General features: G+C 41.6%; 1 protein-coding gene across 12 annotated transcripts in view; it reads right to left on the bottom strand.

Moving 5' to 3' along the window:
* Positions 1-15,104, bottom strand: part of tbc1d32 (TBC1 domain family, member 32) — a 418,366-nt gene that overhangs the window by 402,962 nt on the left and 300 nt on the right. The window lies entirely within an intron of this gene.

Below are 15,104 nucleotides of genomic sequence, written 5' to 3'. Positions count from 1 at the left end.
CAACGGCATTCGACATTTCAGAAGGACAGGAAGAAAGGATAAGGAGGTGGAGTAACTGTTACTATTAACGAAGGATGACATCAGCACAGTAGTGAGAAATGATCTTGATTTGGAGGATCAAAATGTAGAATGAGCTTGGATGGAGATAGGAAATAGCAAAAGAAAGGAGTCACTCATGTCATGCCCAGTGAAGGCATGACCTGTTCATAACTTTAAATGTGGACTACATTCTATATACGGTATAATTTTCTGGACTGTTTTTCTTTTAAAAATGGACATTAAACAGGCTACTAAGATGGCTGCCAGAGATCAGATGACATTGCAATTCCTGCACAGACAAAGGATTAACACGTCTGAAAATGCCTCTGAAAAGCTCTCTAATGCAAATTGTCATCTTTATGAGCTCAATGGAAGAGATATAATAAACAGTGGCTACCAGATGTGCTGGAGCCGTGAGGATGCAATGTCAAATAAGGCTTCCAGTGAGCTCATCGTAGCCCATCAATATACCAGCTATCAATCATTCCTCCAATGTGTATCAATCACATTGGCTCCAGCCCATTATGTAGACAATGGAAGGTGCTGAAACTTGCCATCATGTGACCAAAACCAGCTGCAGATAACAATTCTATCATCTCAAGGACCAGAGAGAACTCAGGCAGTCTGGAAAGAACACCCACTGAAGAATACCTGCTGCAAAACAGGGCAGTTACACCCCTGACATTTTAAACCTGGAGACTGCTATATCTTAGTCGAGAGGAGAGTGCGAGAGGATGACCCTGGGACAGGCAGTCAGCAGTACCTAGAGGAGAACACAAGAGGAGGACCCTGGGATAGGCAGTTAGCAGCACATCTTCTAGTCTATTTTAGGGATCTAGCATGTCGTCTATACTCAAGGAGGAGCAAGAGTAAAATAAAAGCAAGGGTCCATATTCTATTTAGTTAAGATATATCTGGGGAGCTCAGCCCAATGACTTGCACATCATGTGCCATGTGGGAAATCCTAAATGCTCCTGGTGGTCTGGATGACCACATGTGCAGGAGGTGCCTCCAACTGGAGCAACTTGAGCTCCAGGTTTTGGCGGCAGCTGGGGGCACTATGGTGCATTTACAAAGCTGAGACGTTCGTGGATAGCACATTTCAGGATGTGGTCACCCCACAGCTTAAGGAAGCGCAAGCAGAAAGGGAATGGGTGACCCCGAGACAGAAGAAGGGGACCAGGCAGGTAGTGAGGGAATGCCCCGAGTACATCTCGTTTGCAAACCGTTTTTCAGCCTTGGAAAATAGTGAGAGTAATGGTTCCTCTGTGGCGGCCAACCAAAGCCAAGGCCCATGGCACTGTGGGTGGTCTGACTACTCAGGGGGGTGCAGGAGTGTGGAAGGGGATTCATTAGTGAGGAGAGTAGACAGGTGCTTCTGTGGTCATAGACATGACTCCAGGGTGATATGTTGACTCCTGGGTGCCAGGGTCAAGGATGTCATGAACGGCTGCAGAGCATTCTGAAGGGGCACGGTGAACAGCCAGCGCTCGTGTTCCACCTTGGGACCAATAACATAAGAAGAAAGAGAAATGAGGTCCTGCAAGTAGACTTTAGGGAGTTAGGTAGGAAATTGAAAAGCAGGACTTCAAAAGTCATAATCTCCAGATTACTCCGAGTGCCACGCAGTAGTGAGCATAGGAACAGAAGGATACAGCAGATGAATGCATGGCTGGAGAGATGATGCAGGAGGGAGGTCTATATATTCCTGGGGCATTGGAACCGTTTCTCTGGGAGGGGAGCATTTTGGAGATAGTGACCATAACTCAGTCAGATTTAGGATAGTCATGGAAAAGGGGAAGGTTGGGCCGGGAATAAAAGTTCATATCTTCCTTCTTCCTTAACTGAGGTTTCCCACCCACTGCGGTTGACAGGGCCCTCAACCGTGTCTGACCCATCTCCCGCACTTCTGCCCTCACACCTCCATCTCCCTCCCAAGACCATGATGGGGTCCCCCTTGTCCTCATTTTTCACCCCAACAGCCTCCGCTTTCAAAGGATCATCCTCCCCCATTTCCACCAACTCCAATATGAGGCCACCACCAAACACATCTTTCCTTCAGCTCCCCTGTCAGTATTCTGTGGGACCATTTCCTCCGGGACACCCTGGTCCACTCCTCGATCACTCCCAAAACCTCATCTCCTTCCCACAGCACCTACCCATGCAATTGCAGAAGATGCAACACCTGTCCCTTTACCTCCTCACCATCCAAGGGCCTAAACACTCCTTTCAGGTGAAGCAGCACTTCACTTGTACCTTCTTCAATTTGTTCTTCTGCATTTGCTGCTCCCAATGCAGTCACCTCTACATTGGAGCGGCCAAACACAGACTGGGTGACTACTTTGCAGAACACCTCTGTCTGTCCGCAAGTATGACCCAGACCTTCCTGTTGCTTGTCGTTTCAACACCCCATCCTCCTCTCATGCCCACATGTCCGTCCTTGGCCTGTTGCAATGTTCCAAGGAAGCCCAACGCAAACTGGAGGAACATCACCTCATCTTCCGATTAGGCATTTTACAGCCTTCCAGACTTAACATTGAGTTCAACAACTTCAGATCATGAACTCTCTCCTCCATCCTCAACCCCTTTTTATCCCCTTTTTACAATATTCATTCTTACTTTTTAATTTTTATTTTTATCCACATTTTTATTAATTGTTTTATCCCCACCTTTTATCCTATTTTCACTATTTTTCCCACCGTCCCCTCCCCCTACCCCCACAGAGACCATCTGTCACTTGTTCAAGTTGTTCTTTCCAGAGTGCTTACCCTTGTCCTGCCATTATCATATTGTTTTCTGATCTTAATGCCACCATCAGCACCTCCTTTAGCCAGTATTACCATCATCAATACCCCTTTGTCCTTTTGTCCATGACATCTATGGCAATCTCTCCTTTGCCTCCACCCATCACTGGCCTTCTATTCAGCTTCACCTGCTCCACCCCCCTTAAACAGTATAAATTTCATTACATTTTTACTTCTCTCTAGCTCTGACGAAGAGTTTTAAGGACTCGAAACATTAACTCTTTTTTTAATCTCCACCGATGCTGTTAGACCTGCTAGTTTTTCCAGCATTTCCTGTTTCTGATTTCCAGCATCTGCAGTATTTTGCTTTTATAATAAAAGTTCTAAACTGGGGAAAGGCTAATTTTACTAAGATGAGATACAATTTGGCCCTAGTGGACTGGGAGCAGCTACTTGCAAATAAAACTATGTCAGAGCAGTGGAAGGCATTATGGAGGAAATAGCGAGAATACAGGGCAGATGTGTTCCCGTAAAGATAAAGGGGGGGACCAAGTCCAGAGAACCCTGGGTGTCAAGGGTTATAAAAGTTATGATTAAGAAGAAAAAGAGAAGCTTATGGCAGGTATGAGGGCTCAATTCGTCAGAGTCCCTTAAGGAGTATAAAAAGTGCGGGGAGATCTTAAAAAGGAAATTAGGAAAGCTTAGAGAGTGCATGAAAAAACATTAGTGCATAGAATAAAGGAAAATCCAAAGGGTTTTTTTTTTAAACATATAAAAACCAAGAGAATAACTAAGGAAAGAGTAGGGCCAATTAGGGACCATAGAGGTAATGTGTGTGGGGACCCGGAAGGGGTGGGTGCAGTCCACAATGAATAGTTTGCGTTGGTGCCGGAAAGGTCATGTCTAAGAGAAAACTGCCTAGTGACTGTGTTTGATTGGCTGCTGACTAGGTGACCAGGGAGATAGCAGCAGCCAGCAGAAGGATCCCAACCTGCCAAGAGGAGAGGAAAGACCTGAAAACCTCTTTCTCTCCTGTGTTTTCAGCAAAACTCCAATAATTCTGCATAGTAATTAGCTAGCTATCCCTCACATCCCTGTATCCTGTTTTTTGAGAAATCGCTAGTAGAGACATTAAAAGCAGGTTTTCAACTAATAAGCTACAGACTGGAAGTGCTGAAACTTCACCTCATGTGAGCAGTACAGGTCTGCAAAGAACTTGGAAGACTTCAAGCTAAATTAACTCATCTAACCCTGTACTCCGGACTGGTGCTATTGAACTGTTTTTTTCCCCTCGCACTTAAAATCCTTGTTTTGTGTCTTATATGTGTGCATGTTTGTATATAGGGGTTAAAAAGGGGTAGAGTAAGTTAAAGAGTTAAGATTTGCAGTTCATATTTCTTTTTTTTAATTGGTTAAAAACAATTTGTTTAATAATCAGTTATCTACTTGTTAAGTTACAAACCTGGTGCTCATATTCTGTTAATCCAAATTAAATTAATATACAGTTAGGTAAAATTGGGGCAATTTGGTGGTCTGATTAAACTTCTCACATTTATCATGGCTCAGGGAGCAGTGGGACTTGATATTACAGTGCACTATCCCCAGTGGAGTCATGACAAAGTCCACCTGTGAAGAAACTTGACCTCATGGCAAGAAGAGCTACAGAAAAAGTGGCTAACTTTGCAACCTGCTGAACATCCATCTCTTCAAGGGAATCCTGCAATTATCCCGGTTATACAACTCCAGCTACTGAACCCACCTAAACTACCCATTCTGAGTGAATAAGCCACCTTCAACAGGCCCACGATGAATGTTTTTCTTATGACAAGTCAAACACGTGAACTATGACCTATTCTTTTGTTTACAGCTTGTAAACATGCACCATTCTCTTGAAATGTATCTTTCTCACTTGTGTGAGTAAAACAACATTCAGACTTATGGGGTAAATGTGTGGATAAATTATCCTCTTCATTTAAACTCATGAAAGCTTGCTGTTGTTTAAATTGACTGCACACAGCCCAGGGGCCAAGAAATACACCCACATCTTCCTTTTCAAAAAAAAGTGATTAGGGACAGTAAGGGAAAGGGTACAAGGGTTTCAATTCTCTGCTGACCCTGTCTGTAACAGTGATGGGCATGGTTTATGGGCCTCGACAGTAACTACACTATAGGACAAAGTATAAATCAAGAAACAGTAGGAGCTTGTAAGAAAGATACTGCAATAACAACAGGAATCTGGTTGACTTTTAACTGCCCTTTGAAAATGGCCTAGCAAGCCACTCAGTTCAAGGGCAGTTAGAGCTGGGCAATAAATGATGGCCCTGCCAGTGACACACACATCACATGAAAGAATTTAAAAATCATGGGAGATTTTAATCTTCATAAAGATTGGACAAATGTAACAGGAAACAGGGAATGGAGGTAAATGGGTCATTTTCAGATTGGTGAACAGTAGCTAGTGGAGTGGCACAGGGATCAGCGCCAGGGCATCAACTATTTACGATCCATATTAATGACTTGGATGAAGGGAACAACTGTATTGTAGCCAAATTTGCAGATGATACCAAGGCAAGTATGAAAGGAAGCTGGGAGGATACAATGAGTCTGCAAAGGGATATAGATGGGTTAAGTGATTGAGCAAAAAATTTGGCAGATGGAGCATAATGTGGGAAAACACGAGGTTATCTACTTTGGTAGGAGGAATAGAAAAGCAAAGTAATATTTAAATGGAGAGTGACTGCAGAATGCTACAGTAGAGAGCGATCTGGGTACCCTGGTAGATGAATCACAAAAGGTTTGCAGGTACAGCAAATTAGGAAGGGAAATGAAATGTTGGCCTTTGTAGGAGGAATGGAGTGTAAAAGTTGGGAAGTCTTGCTAGACTGTGCCTGACATTGGTGAGACCACACTTGGAGCATTATATATAGTTTCGGTCACCATACTTAATAAGAGATACACTTGCATTGGAAGTTCAGAAAATGTTCACTTATGTTGATTCCTGGGATGATGGGCCTGTCTTATGAAGAAAGGTTAAGTAGGTTGGGCCTCTACTCATTGAAGTTTAGAAAAATTAAGAGGTGATCTTATTGAAACATACAAGGTTCAAAGGCGTCTTGACAAAATGGATGCTAAGAGGATGTAAGAGGAAAATCTAGAACTTAGGATGCACAGCTTAACAATAAGGAGACTCCCATTTAAGATGAAGATGAGGAGGAATTTCTTCTCTCAGAGGGTCATCAGTCTTTGGAATTCTCTTCCACAGACAGCAGTGGAGGCTAGGTCATTGAATATAAACAGGGCTTAGACAGACAGACTTTTGACTAACAAGCAAGTCAAGGGTTATAAGGCACAGGTGATAAATTATCATTAAGGCTACAATCTGATCAGCCAATATCTTACTGAATTGTCAAGTAGGCTCAATGTGCCGAATGGCCAACTCCTGCTCAGATTTCTTATGATCTCATGATCACACTTCACAGTCCCGCAACCCTCAACATAGATGGACAAGAGTAGTAGATGCATGGGAACAGCGTCATATCCAACTTGCTGGTAATTGGCCAGATTGAATTTGTCCTCTTTTTGCAGACAGGGCATCCCTGAGCAATTTTGCACCGTCAGGTAGATGCCAGTGTTATACAGAATTACCTGGAAAAACTCAGCAGGTCTGGCAGCATCGGCGGAGAAGAAAAGAGTTGACGTTTCGAGTCCTCATGACCCTTCGACAGAACTTGAGTTCGAGTCCAAGAAAGAGTTGAAATATAAGCTGGAATATAATTTGAGCTTATATTTCAACTCTTTCTTGGACTCGAACTCAAGTTCTGTCGAAGGGTCATAAGGACTCGAAACGTCAACTCTTATCTTCTCCGCCGATGCTGCCAGACCTGCTGAGTTTTTCCAGGTAATTCTGTTTTTGTTTTGGATTTCCAGCATCCGCAGTTTTTTTGTTTTTATGACAGTGTTATAACTGGCCTGGAACAGCTTGGCTAGAGGTGCAGTTAGTTTTGGAACACAAGTCTTCAGTACTACAGCTGGGATGCTGTCAAGGCCCATAGTCTTCACTGTATTCAGTGCCTTCAGCCGTTTCTTGGTATCACGTGGAGTGAGTCGAATTGGTTGAAGACTGGCATTGGTGATATTGGGCACTTCACTAAGAGGCCAAGATGGATCATCTACGCAGCACTTCTGGCTGAAGGTGGTTGCAAATGCTTCAGCCTTGTCTTTTGCACTGATGTGCTGGGCTCCCTAATTATTTATTGAGCCTCCGGTTCGTTATTTAATTGTCCATCATTATTCATGACAGGATGCAGCAAGACTGCAGAGCTTTGATCTGATCTGTTGGTTATGGGGTCACTTAGCTCTGTCTATAGCATGCTGCTTCTGCTATTTTGCATGCATATAGTCTTGTGTTGTAGCATCAGCAGATTGGCACCTCATTTCTGGATACGCCTGGTGCTGCTCCTGACATTCCCTCCTAAACTTCTCACTGAACCAAGGTTGAACAGCTGGTTTATACAAACAAAAGCAAAACACTGTGGATGCTGGAAATCCGAAACGAAAACAGGAAACTCTACAAATACTCAACAGGTCTGGGGGCATTTGTGGAGAGAGAAAAACAGAATTAACAGGAAACATTAACACTGCTTCTCTCTCCCCACGTGCTTCCAGGCCTGAGTATTTCCAGCACTTTGTTTTTATTCTGATCTTTTGACCTGATGCTATTGAGGGATATGCTGGGTCACGATGTTGACGATTGTGGCTGAATACAATTCTGCTGTTGATGACCCACAGCACCTCATGGATGTGCAGTTTTGACCTGAAATTTGTTCTGAACCTATCCTATCCCTTTTAATATGGTGGCAGTGCCACACAACACAATGGAGGGTGTTGTCAATGTTACCATGGGACTTCGTCTCCACAAGGACTATGCAATGGTTACTTCCACAGTCCTTGTGGAGACAAAGTACCACTTTCATACTAGGAATACTCTCCATTGTACTGTATAGCACTACCACCACAAAATGCTGACCAGACAGAACTCAGTAAACACTGAGCGTCACCATTTCAGATGGACACTTGACATGTATTGAGGAGCTTTTTTAAAATTCTTTCATGGGATGTGGGCATCACTGGCTAGGCCAGCACTTATTGCCCATTCTTAATTACCCTTGAGAAGCAGGTGGTGAGCCACCTTCCTGATCTGCAGTCCATGTGGTTATAGGTGTACACACAGTGCTGTTAGAAAGAGCTCTCCAAGATTTCAACCCAATGAAGGAACAGAGATATAGTTCCAAGTCAGGAAGATGTGGGAATTGGAAGGGAGGTTGCAGAGGCTTATCAAGGTGAAGACAATTTCAATTAAACAGAAGAGCGATAACAAGAAGTTGCATTTATGTAGCAGCTTTAACAAAATAAAATAGCCCAAGGTACTTCACAGGGACCTTATTAAAGAAAACTGAAACTGAATCACATACGGCGATAGTAAGAGAGACGACCAAAAGCTTGCTTGAAGTGGTAGGTTTAAGCAGCATCTTAAAGAAATAAAGTGTAAAGAGCATATGTTTTTATTTCTGTTGGACTGTGGATTAAAATTACAATGGCTGCAGTCTGAAGGACATGTCTACTGGAAAAGTGCAAGGGGTATATACAGTGTTGCTGTCCTGGAACAGAGTGTGCCATGAAAGATGGCACCAAAGAGGAGTCTGGTCTAATGGGAAACTGGCAACGTTTTAATTGGCTCCTGACCAGGGTTTGTGTGAGAGCAGTGCAGCAGAATAGTTCATAGCCTGAAAAGGGAGAAGACCTAAAACCTCGCTCCCGTATGTCTCAGATTCCAGTATTTCTACAACAATAGCTAGCTGGCTTTTTCTCCTCATATCTCTATAACCTGCTCGCTCTCTTAGAGACATTGAAACCAGTGAACTAAAGACAAAGTGTTGGGAAGACCACCTTGTGTCATCAAGAAAGAACTGAAAGGAATTTGGAAGACATTGATCAAAATCAACCCATTGAATCCTGTACTCCAGAATTGGTGTTATTGGACTGTTTTATCCCACCCTTATAATCCTTGTTTTTTGTGTGTCTTGTATGTGTGTGTATAGGGATTTAAGAAGGGGTGCAGTTTAAGTTATAGAGTTAGAAATTAGCAGTTTATATTGCTTTACCACTGGTTAAAGACAATTTGTTCAATGAACAGTAATTTACTTATTAAGTTTACAAATCTGGTGCTCATATTCTGTTCACCTAAGCTAAACAATTCAGTGGTTTGATCAATCTTTACATTTGTCGTGGCTCAGGGAGCAGAGGGGCTTGATACTGTAGTGCACTATCCCCAGTGGGTCCAGGATATTTTGCAGCAAAAGACAACAATGATTTGGGTGCAGATTTAGTAAGGAATAAAAGCTAAAAGGTACAAAAATGAGATGGCACTGGAAACTGCTAAAGCTTTCCTGCAGGTGGAAGCAATGTCCCTAACAATTATGCAAGGTATCCCAAAAGCCAGGTTAATCGAATTGGCAAGTAAGTTAAGAATACGATTGCCAAAGCTAGGAAGGCAGAGATAATTGAAGGTACAGCACAGCATTTGAAATTGGAAGTGAGGCTTCAGCAGAGGCAGAAGAAAAGGCAAGAGCAACCTTCTGTAATAAGAACCCATGTTGAAGACCAAGGGGTTACAAATGCTAGACAGGCAGCAGTAATGACTGACGATTGTGAGCTGATCCATAAAACTAAACCTTTTTCCCACCACTCCCATAAATTTGAAAAGGATCAAAAATGGAAGTGTAAAAGGAAGGCAAGTAGCCAAAGTAAAGAATGGATAGCTGGGAATACCTTGAGATCTCTCCCCAGATCAGAAAGGAAGTTACTGATGATAGAGGTGCAACTCAAAGGCCTAAGGTGTTTCCATTATAATAAAGTGTGACACATTCGTTCAGAATGCTGGAAGCTGCGAGGGACTTCGTAGGTGCAGAGTCCAAAAAGGGAACTCAAAAAGAAACTTGTCACAGATCAAATTGTAGCTTTAACTTCAATAAGCTTCTGGAGGTAACCACTGCTGTGAACGCAGGTGAAGTGAATAAGGTAGATGAGAGATATAAAAGGGTTTTTGTCTAAAGGGAAGATAAACCCTTTTTCATCAAATGATGCAGCTAAAGCCATTACTATATTAAGGGACACAGGAGCTATTCAAACTCTTTTGCTGGAGAAGGACCTAGTTTTCCCTCCAGAGAGTTCAATGAAAGCTAAAGTATTGGTAAACGGGATAAATGGAGATTATATAACGGTTCCATTGCACAAAGTGCAACTGGAGTGTGATTTGTTGTCAGGGTCGGTGGTTGTAGTAGTTAAGAAGTTACCTGTGGATGGAGTTGATTTACTCTTAGAAGATGATTTGGCAAAAGTGAAAGTTATAGCTTCACGCATAATTACGAAAAGTCCAAGAGAGACTAAAGAGACGGAGCAGCTACAAGAACAAGTTCCTGGTATCAATGGCTAAATAAAGTTCACTACCAGAGGTCAAAGTAATACCACACGCAAATGTTAGAGGAGCCAAAACTTTAAGGATGGGGATAATTCAAAAGAAGTGTTTGGCGTGTCTTCATTAATTGAAGCTCAGAAAGCAAATCCAGAGTTAAACAATTAGCACAGTCAGCTCACACTGAAGCTGAGGCTGAAGGAGTTCCGGAATACTAGTACATGAAAAACTGAGTTCTGATGAGGAAGTGGAGACATCTTCACAGACCTGCGGATGAGGAATGGACGGTTGTTCATCAGATAGTGGTACCGTCCAAATATCGTAAGCGCATATTGCAAGTAGCACATGAAATACCTATTGCAGGACATGTAGGAATATGGAAAACCCAAGCATTGAATAACAGGCATTTTACCTGGCTAAGACTTCATAAGGACGTACTGCAATTTTGTAAAACGTGCCATACATGGTAGGTGGTAGGTAAACCTCAACATGTAATCAAACCAGCACCTTTAATACCCATACCAGTTTGTGAAGAACCATTCAGTCGGGTATTAGTAGATTGTGCAGGACCATTATCCAAAACAAAAGCAGGATATCAGTATATTCTTGCAATCATGGATATGACAACCCTATTTCCAGAAGATATTCCTTTAAAGGACAATTACAGCTAAGGTGGTAGTGAAAATGTTAACTCTGTTTTTCAATTGGTAGGCCATAATGAGTGAAAAACTATCTGACCAAGATTCTAACTTCATGTCTAAAATTTGCCAGGCGTAATCAACAGTTTGGGTATCAAACAACTAAAGCTACCACCTATCACCCACAGACACAACAAGCTTTAGAGAGATATCATCAGACTCTCAAAACCATGATTAAGACCTGTTGCCATGAATACCCAAAGAATTGGGGCAAAGGATTAGATTTCTTACCATTTGCTACCAGATATTCTCCAAGTGAATCTACTGGATTTAGTCCATTTGAATTGATCTATGATCATGAAATAAGAGGTCCATTAAAAGTGATTAAGGAAAAGTTCCTAAAGCAGAAAGACAAATCCTCCATGTTGGATTACATGTTCATGTTCCTAGAAAGACTCACAGGAGCATGTAAAGTAGCACGAGAGCATTTAAAAATTTCCCAAGTAAAAATAAAAGAATGGGCAGACAAACATGCTACAACTAGAACGTTCCAAGCAAGAGTTGAGTTATGGTATTATAACCTTTGCAGGCTGAACCCCTGAAAGCGAAATTCGGCGGCCCCTACAGGGTATTTAGGACAGCCAGTAAATTGACTGATAGATACTCCAAGGCATAGGAAGAAGAAACGGTTATGTCATATAAACATGCTAAAGCAAGATCATCACAGGGTAGATGCTGGGAAAGAGCAAGTATGCCAGGTGGTAGGAATAATGATGGATAACAAGAGACAGAAAGAGTAAGGTAGAGGAAGAAGTAGACAGTGCACAAAGCAAATATCCTACAATTCGACTAGCCAACATGAAAATACTAACCAATACGAAAATACTGGGACAGTTAGACACTGTGTTCTCATATTTAAAGGAAGGACCACAGGAAGATCTCGTAAGGTTACTTAGAAAGTATAAGGAAATTTGTAGAGATACACCTGGATGTACTACGTTAGCTAGACATGATGTCTAGGAGACTCAAGTGCCGATAAAACAACGTTCTTATCGGCTAAGCCCAGACAAACAAGCTCAGGTAGAAACAGGAGATCCAATATATGCTAGAAAATCAATTGATTGAGCGCAACCAAAGCAGCTGGAGTTCACTGGTCGTGCTGGTCCCTAAGCCAGACGGATCATCTAGATTTTGTATAGGCTACCGGAAAGTGAGTACAGTTACGAGGACAGATTCATACCCAATTCCTCGATTAGAAGATTGCATCGATAGGGTTGGCAGTGCCTCATTTTTTTCTAAAATGGATCTATTGAAAGGGTACTGGCAAGTGCCATTAACATCAAGCACTAAAGAAATGCCCACCTTTGTTACACCAAATGGATTGTATCAATGTCAAGTTATGCTATTTGGGTTTAAAAACATCCCAGCTAGATTCCAGAGATTTATGAATCAAGTCATGGCTGAAGTACCTAACTATGTAGCTTATTTAGATGACGTCTGTAATATATAGTAACACATGGGAAGAATATATAAAGCAATTAGAGAACCTTTTTAAGCAATTGCACCTGGCTGGCTTAGTCATAAATCTGGCCAAAAGTGAATTTGCAAAAGCAAGGGTAACTTACCTAGGTCACATTGTAGGACAAGGGCCAGTACTGCCAAGAACAACAAGAGTGAACACTTATTCCCTATTCCTAAAACTAAATGAGGAAATCATGAGGTTTTTGGAAATGTGTGGATTGTATCAGAAGTTTGTGCCTAACTTCAGCACAACAGCTCTCACCAATTTGTTAAGAAAATAGGCAACATTGGTATGGTCAGCAGAATGCCAAGCAGCCTTTGAAAAGCTGAAGATAATCTTAATAAGTGAACCAGTGTTGGCCACCCCTGACTTTACCAAACCATATAAAACGGTAATTGATGCTAGAGACTTGGGGGTAGGGTCAGTCCTATTACAAGGTAATCAATTAGGGATAGAGAAGACAGTGGGATACTTTTCCAAGAAACTAATTCAATATCAGAGGAAGTACTCTACAGCAGAAAAAGAAACTCTAGCATTGTTGTTGTCTCTTCAACACTTTGAAGTTTACATTCAACACGATAACAAAGAAACACTAATCTACACTGATCATAAAACTCGAAATGCAAGACTGTTTAGATGAAGTCTATTGTTTCAACCATTCAATGTAAAGATAGTTCACATTGCCGGCAAAGATAATGTGATCGCGGATGCATTGTCCCAGGTGTAAAATACTGAAATAAGTTAAAGGGATATGAAATGCTGAAGATTGTATAAGGGGAAGGATGAATGGGAGTAAGGATGAATGGAAGTAAGTCTCGTGTTTTGTTGTCCATGTGTCACATGCCTTCTGATGAAATGCATTTTTGAAATGGCACTTCCTCTCTTTTAAGGATGGAGGCATGTAAAGAGCATATGTTTTTATTTCTGTTGGACTGTGGATTAAAATTACAATGGCTGCAGTTTGAAGGCGTCTACTGAAAAGTAGGAAGGATATATACAATGTTGCTGTCCTGGAACAGAGTCTGCCATGAAAGACAGGATAGTGCCGAGGAGTCTGGTCTAATGGGGAACTGCCTGGCACCAACATTTTAAGTGGCTCCTGACCAGGTGAACAGGGTTTGTGTGAGAGCAGTGCAGCAGAATAGCTCCTAGCCTGAAAAAGGAAAAGACCTAAAACCTCTTCCTCAGATTCCAGTAATGCTACAATAATAGCTAGCTGGCTTATTTCCTCATTTCTCTATAACTTGCTCTCTCTCTCTCTCTGAAAACCTCAGTCAAAAGGGAAAGGGGAATCAATGTTAGAGGCATTGAAAGCAAGTGCTCTACTGAAAGTGCTGGGAAGACCACCTTGTGTCATCAACAAAGAACTGAAAGGAATTTCAAAGACATCGATCAAAATCAACCAACCAAACCCCAACCAAATCTTGGACTCCAGAATTGGTGTTATAGTCATAGAGGTCCACAGCACAGAAAAAAGCCCTTCGGCCCATCAGTCCATGGTGCTATTGAACTGTTTTACCCCACCCTTAAAATTCATGTTTTTGTGTGTCTTTTATGTGTGTGCATAGGGATTTAAGAAGTGCTATAGTTTAAGTTATAGAGTTAGAAATTAGTAGTTTATATTTTTTACCACTGGTTAAAGACAATTTGTTCAATAAACAGTTATTTACTTATTAAGTTTACAAACCTGGTGCTCATATTCTGTTAACCTAAATTAAACAATTTGGTGGTTTGATCAAACTCTTCACATCGGTCACGGTTTGGGGAGCAGTGGGGCTTCACATTGCAGCGCACTATCCCCAGTGAGACATGACAGAGGGCATTCCAGAGCTTAGATCCTCAATAGCTAGAGGGGACGCACAAGAGACCAGAATTGGAGGAAGGAGAACCTCAGAGTATTGTGGGTTACAGAGATAGGGAAGGGCATAGCTAGGGAATGGACACCAATCATTTGGGCCTCTGGTCAAGAAATAAGCAGAAGATCCAAAGACTTTTCTGGTGAGGGACAGTAATATTCTTCTCAAATAAAACTCTTTTACCCCTTTGTGGAATGAGTTGACAGCTTAAATTAGTGACTCAAGTGAAAGCCTGTATCATTGAGTGAACCAATTTTCAGGAGCAATTCAGAAATGTCAGAAATACTCAAAGCTTATGTAATAAAATGTTTGTTTAATCTGTGAAAATAAAAAGTGGGGGTATCCAGTCAGGCCAAGTAAAGAATACAACAACATATTCAAAACCCCAAAGCAAATGGCAACGCAACCATCTCCCTTCAGTTGACAAATTACCATCAATACTACTGAACTATCAGTGGAGAAATGAAATGTACAAAGTATTGTTTACATTCAAGTTAAAATTGAATGTATGTAAATGTATTTTTTCTTTCGTGCCTGAAAAAAATTAAAAAGTTAAGTCAATATTTTTCATGTGTATTACTCTATTAAAGGTTTAAATAGGCTTTTTTAAAAATAAAACAGTACAACAGAACTAGCACACCATTTTACCACCACTTAAGTACAGTAAACACATTGGTTTCCAATTACAAGGTAACCGACAATTATCAACTGAAGATGTAAGAAAGCGGAGAATTAAGAGCACTTTGCTCACAGATAAAGTACAACATTATAGACTGTACCCAAGACATTTACTCACTCAAGGAAAGGGGCTATAAGGTTTCTCCTAACCTCTGC

This window comes from Carcharodon carcharias, chromosome 5 (assembly GCF_017639515.1).
Source record: "Carcharodon carcharias isolate sCarCar2 chromosome 5, sCarCar2.pri, whole genome shotgun sequence".
NCBI lineage: Eukaryota > Metazoa > Chordata > Chondrichthyes > Lamniformes > Lamnidae > Carcharodon > Carcharodon carcharias.
The sequence above is the reverse complement of the archived record's forward strand: the minus strand, read 5'-3'. Positions and strand labels throughout refer to the sequence as shown.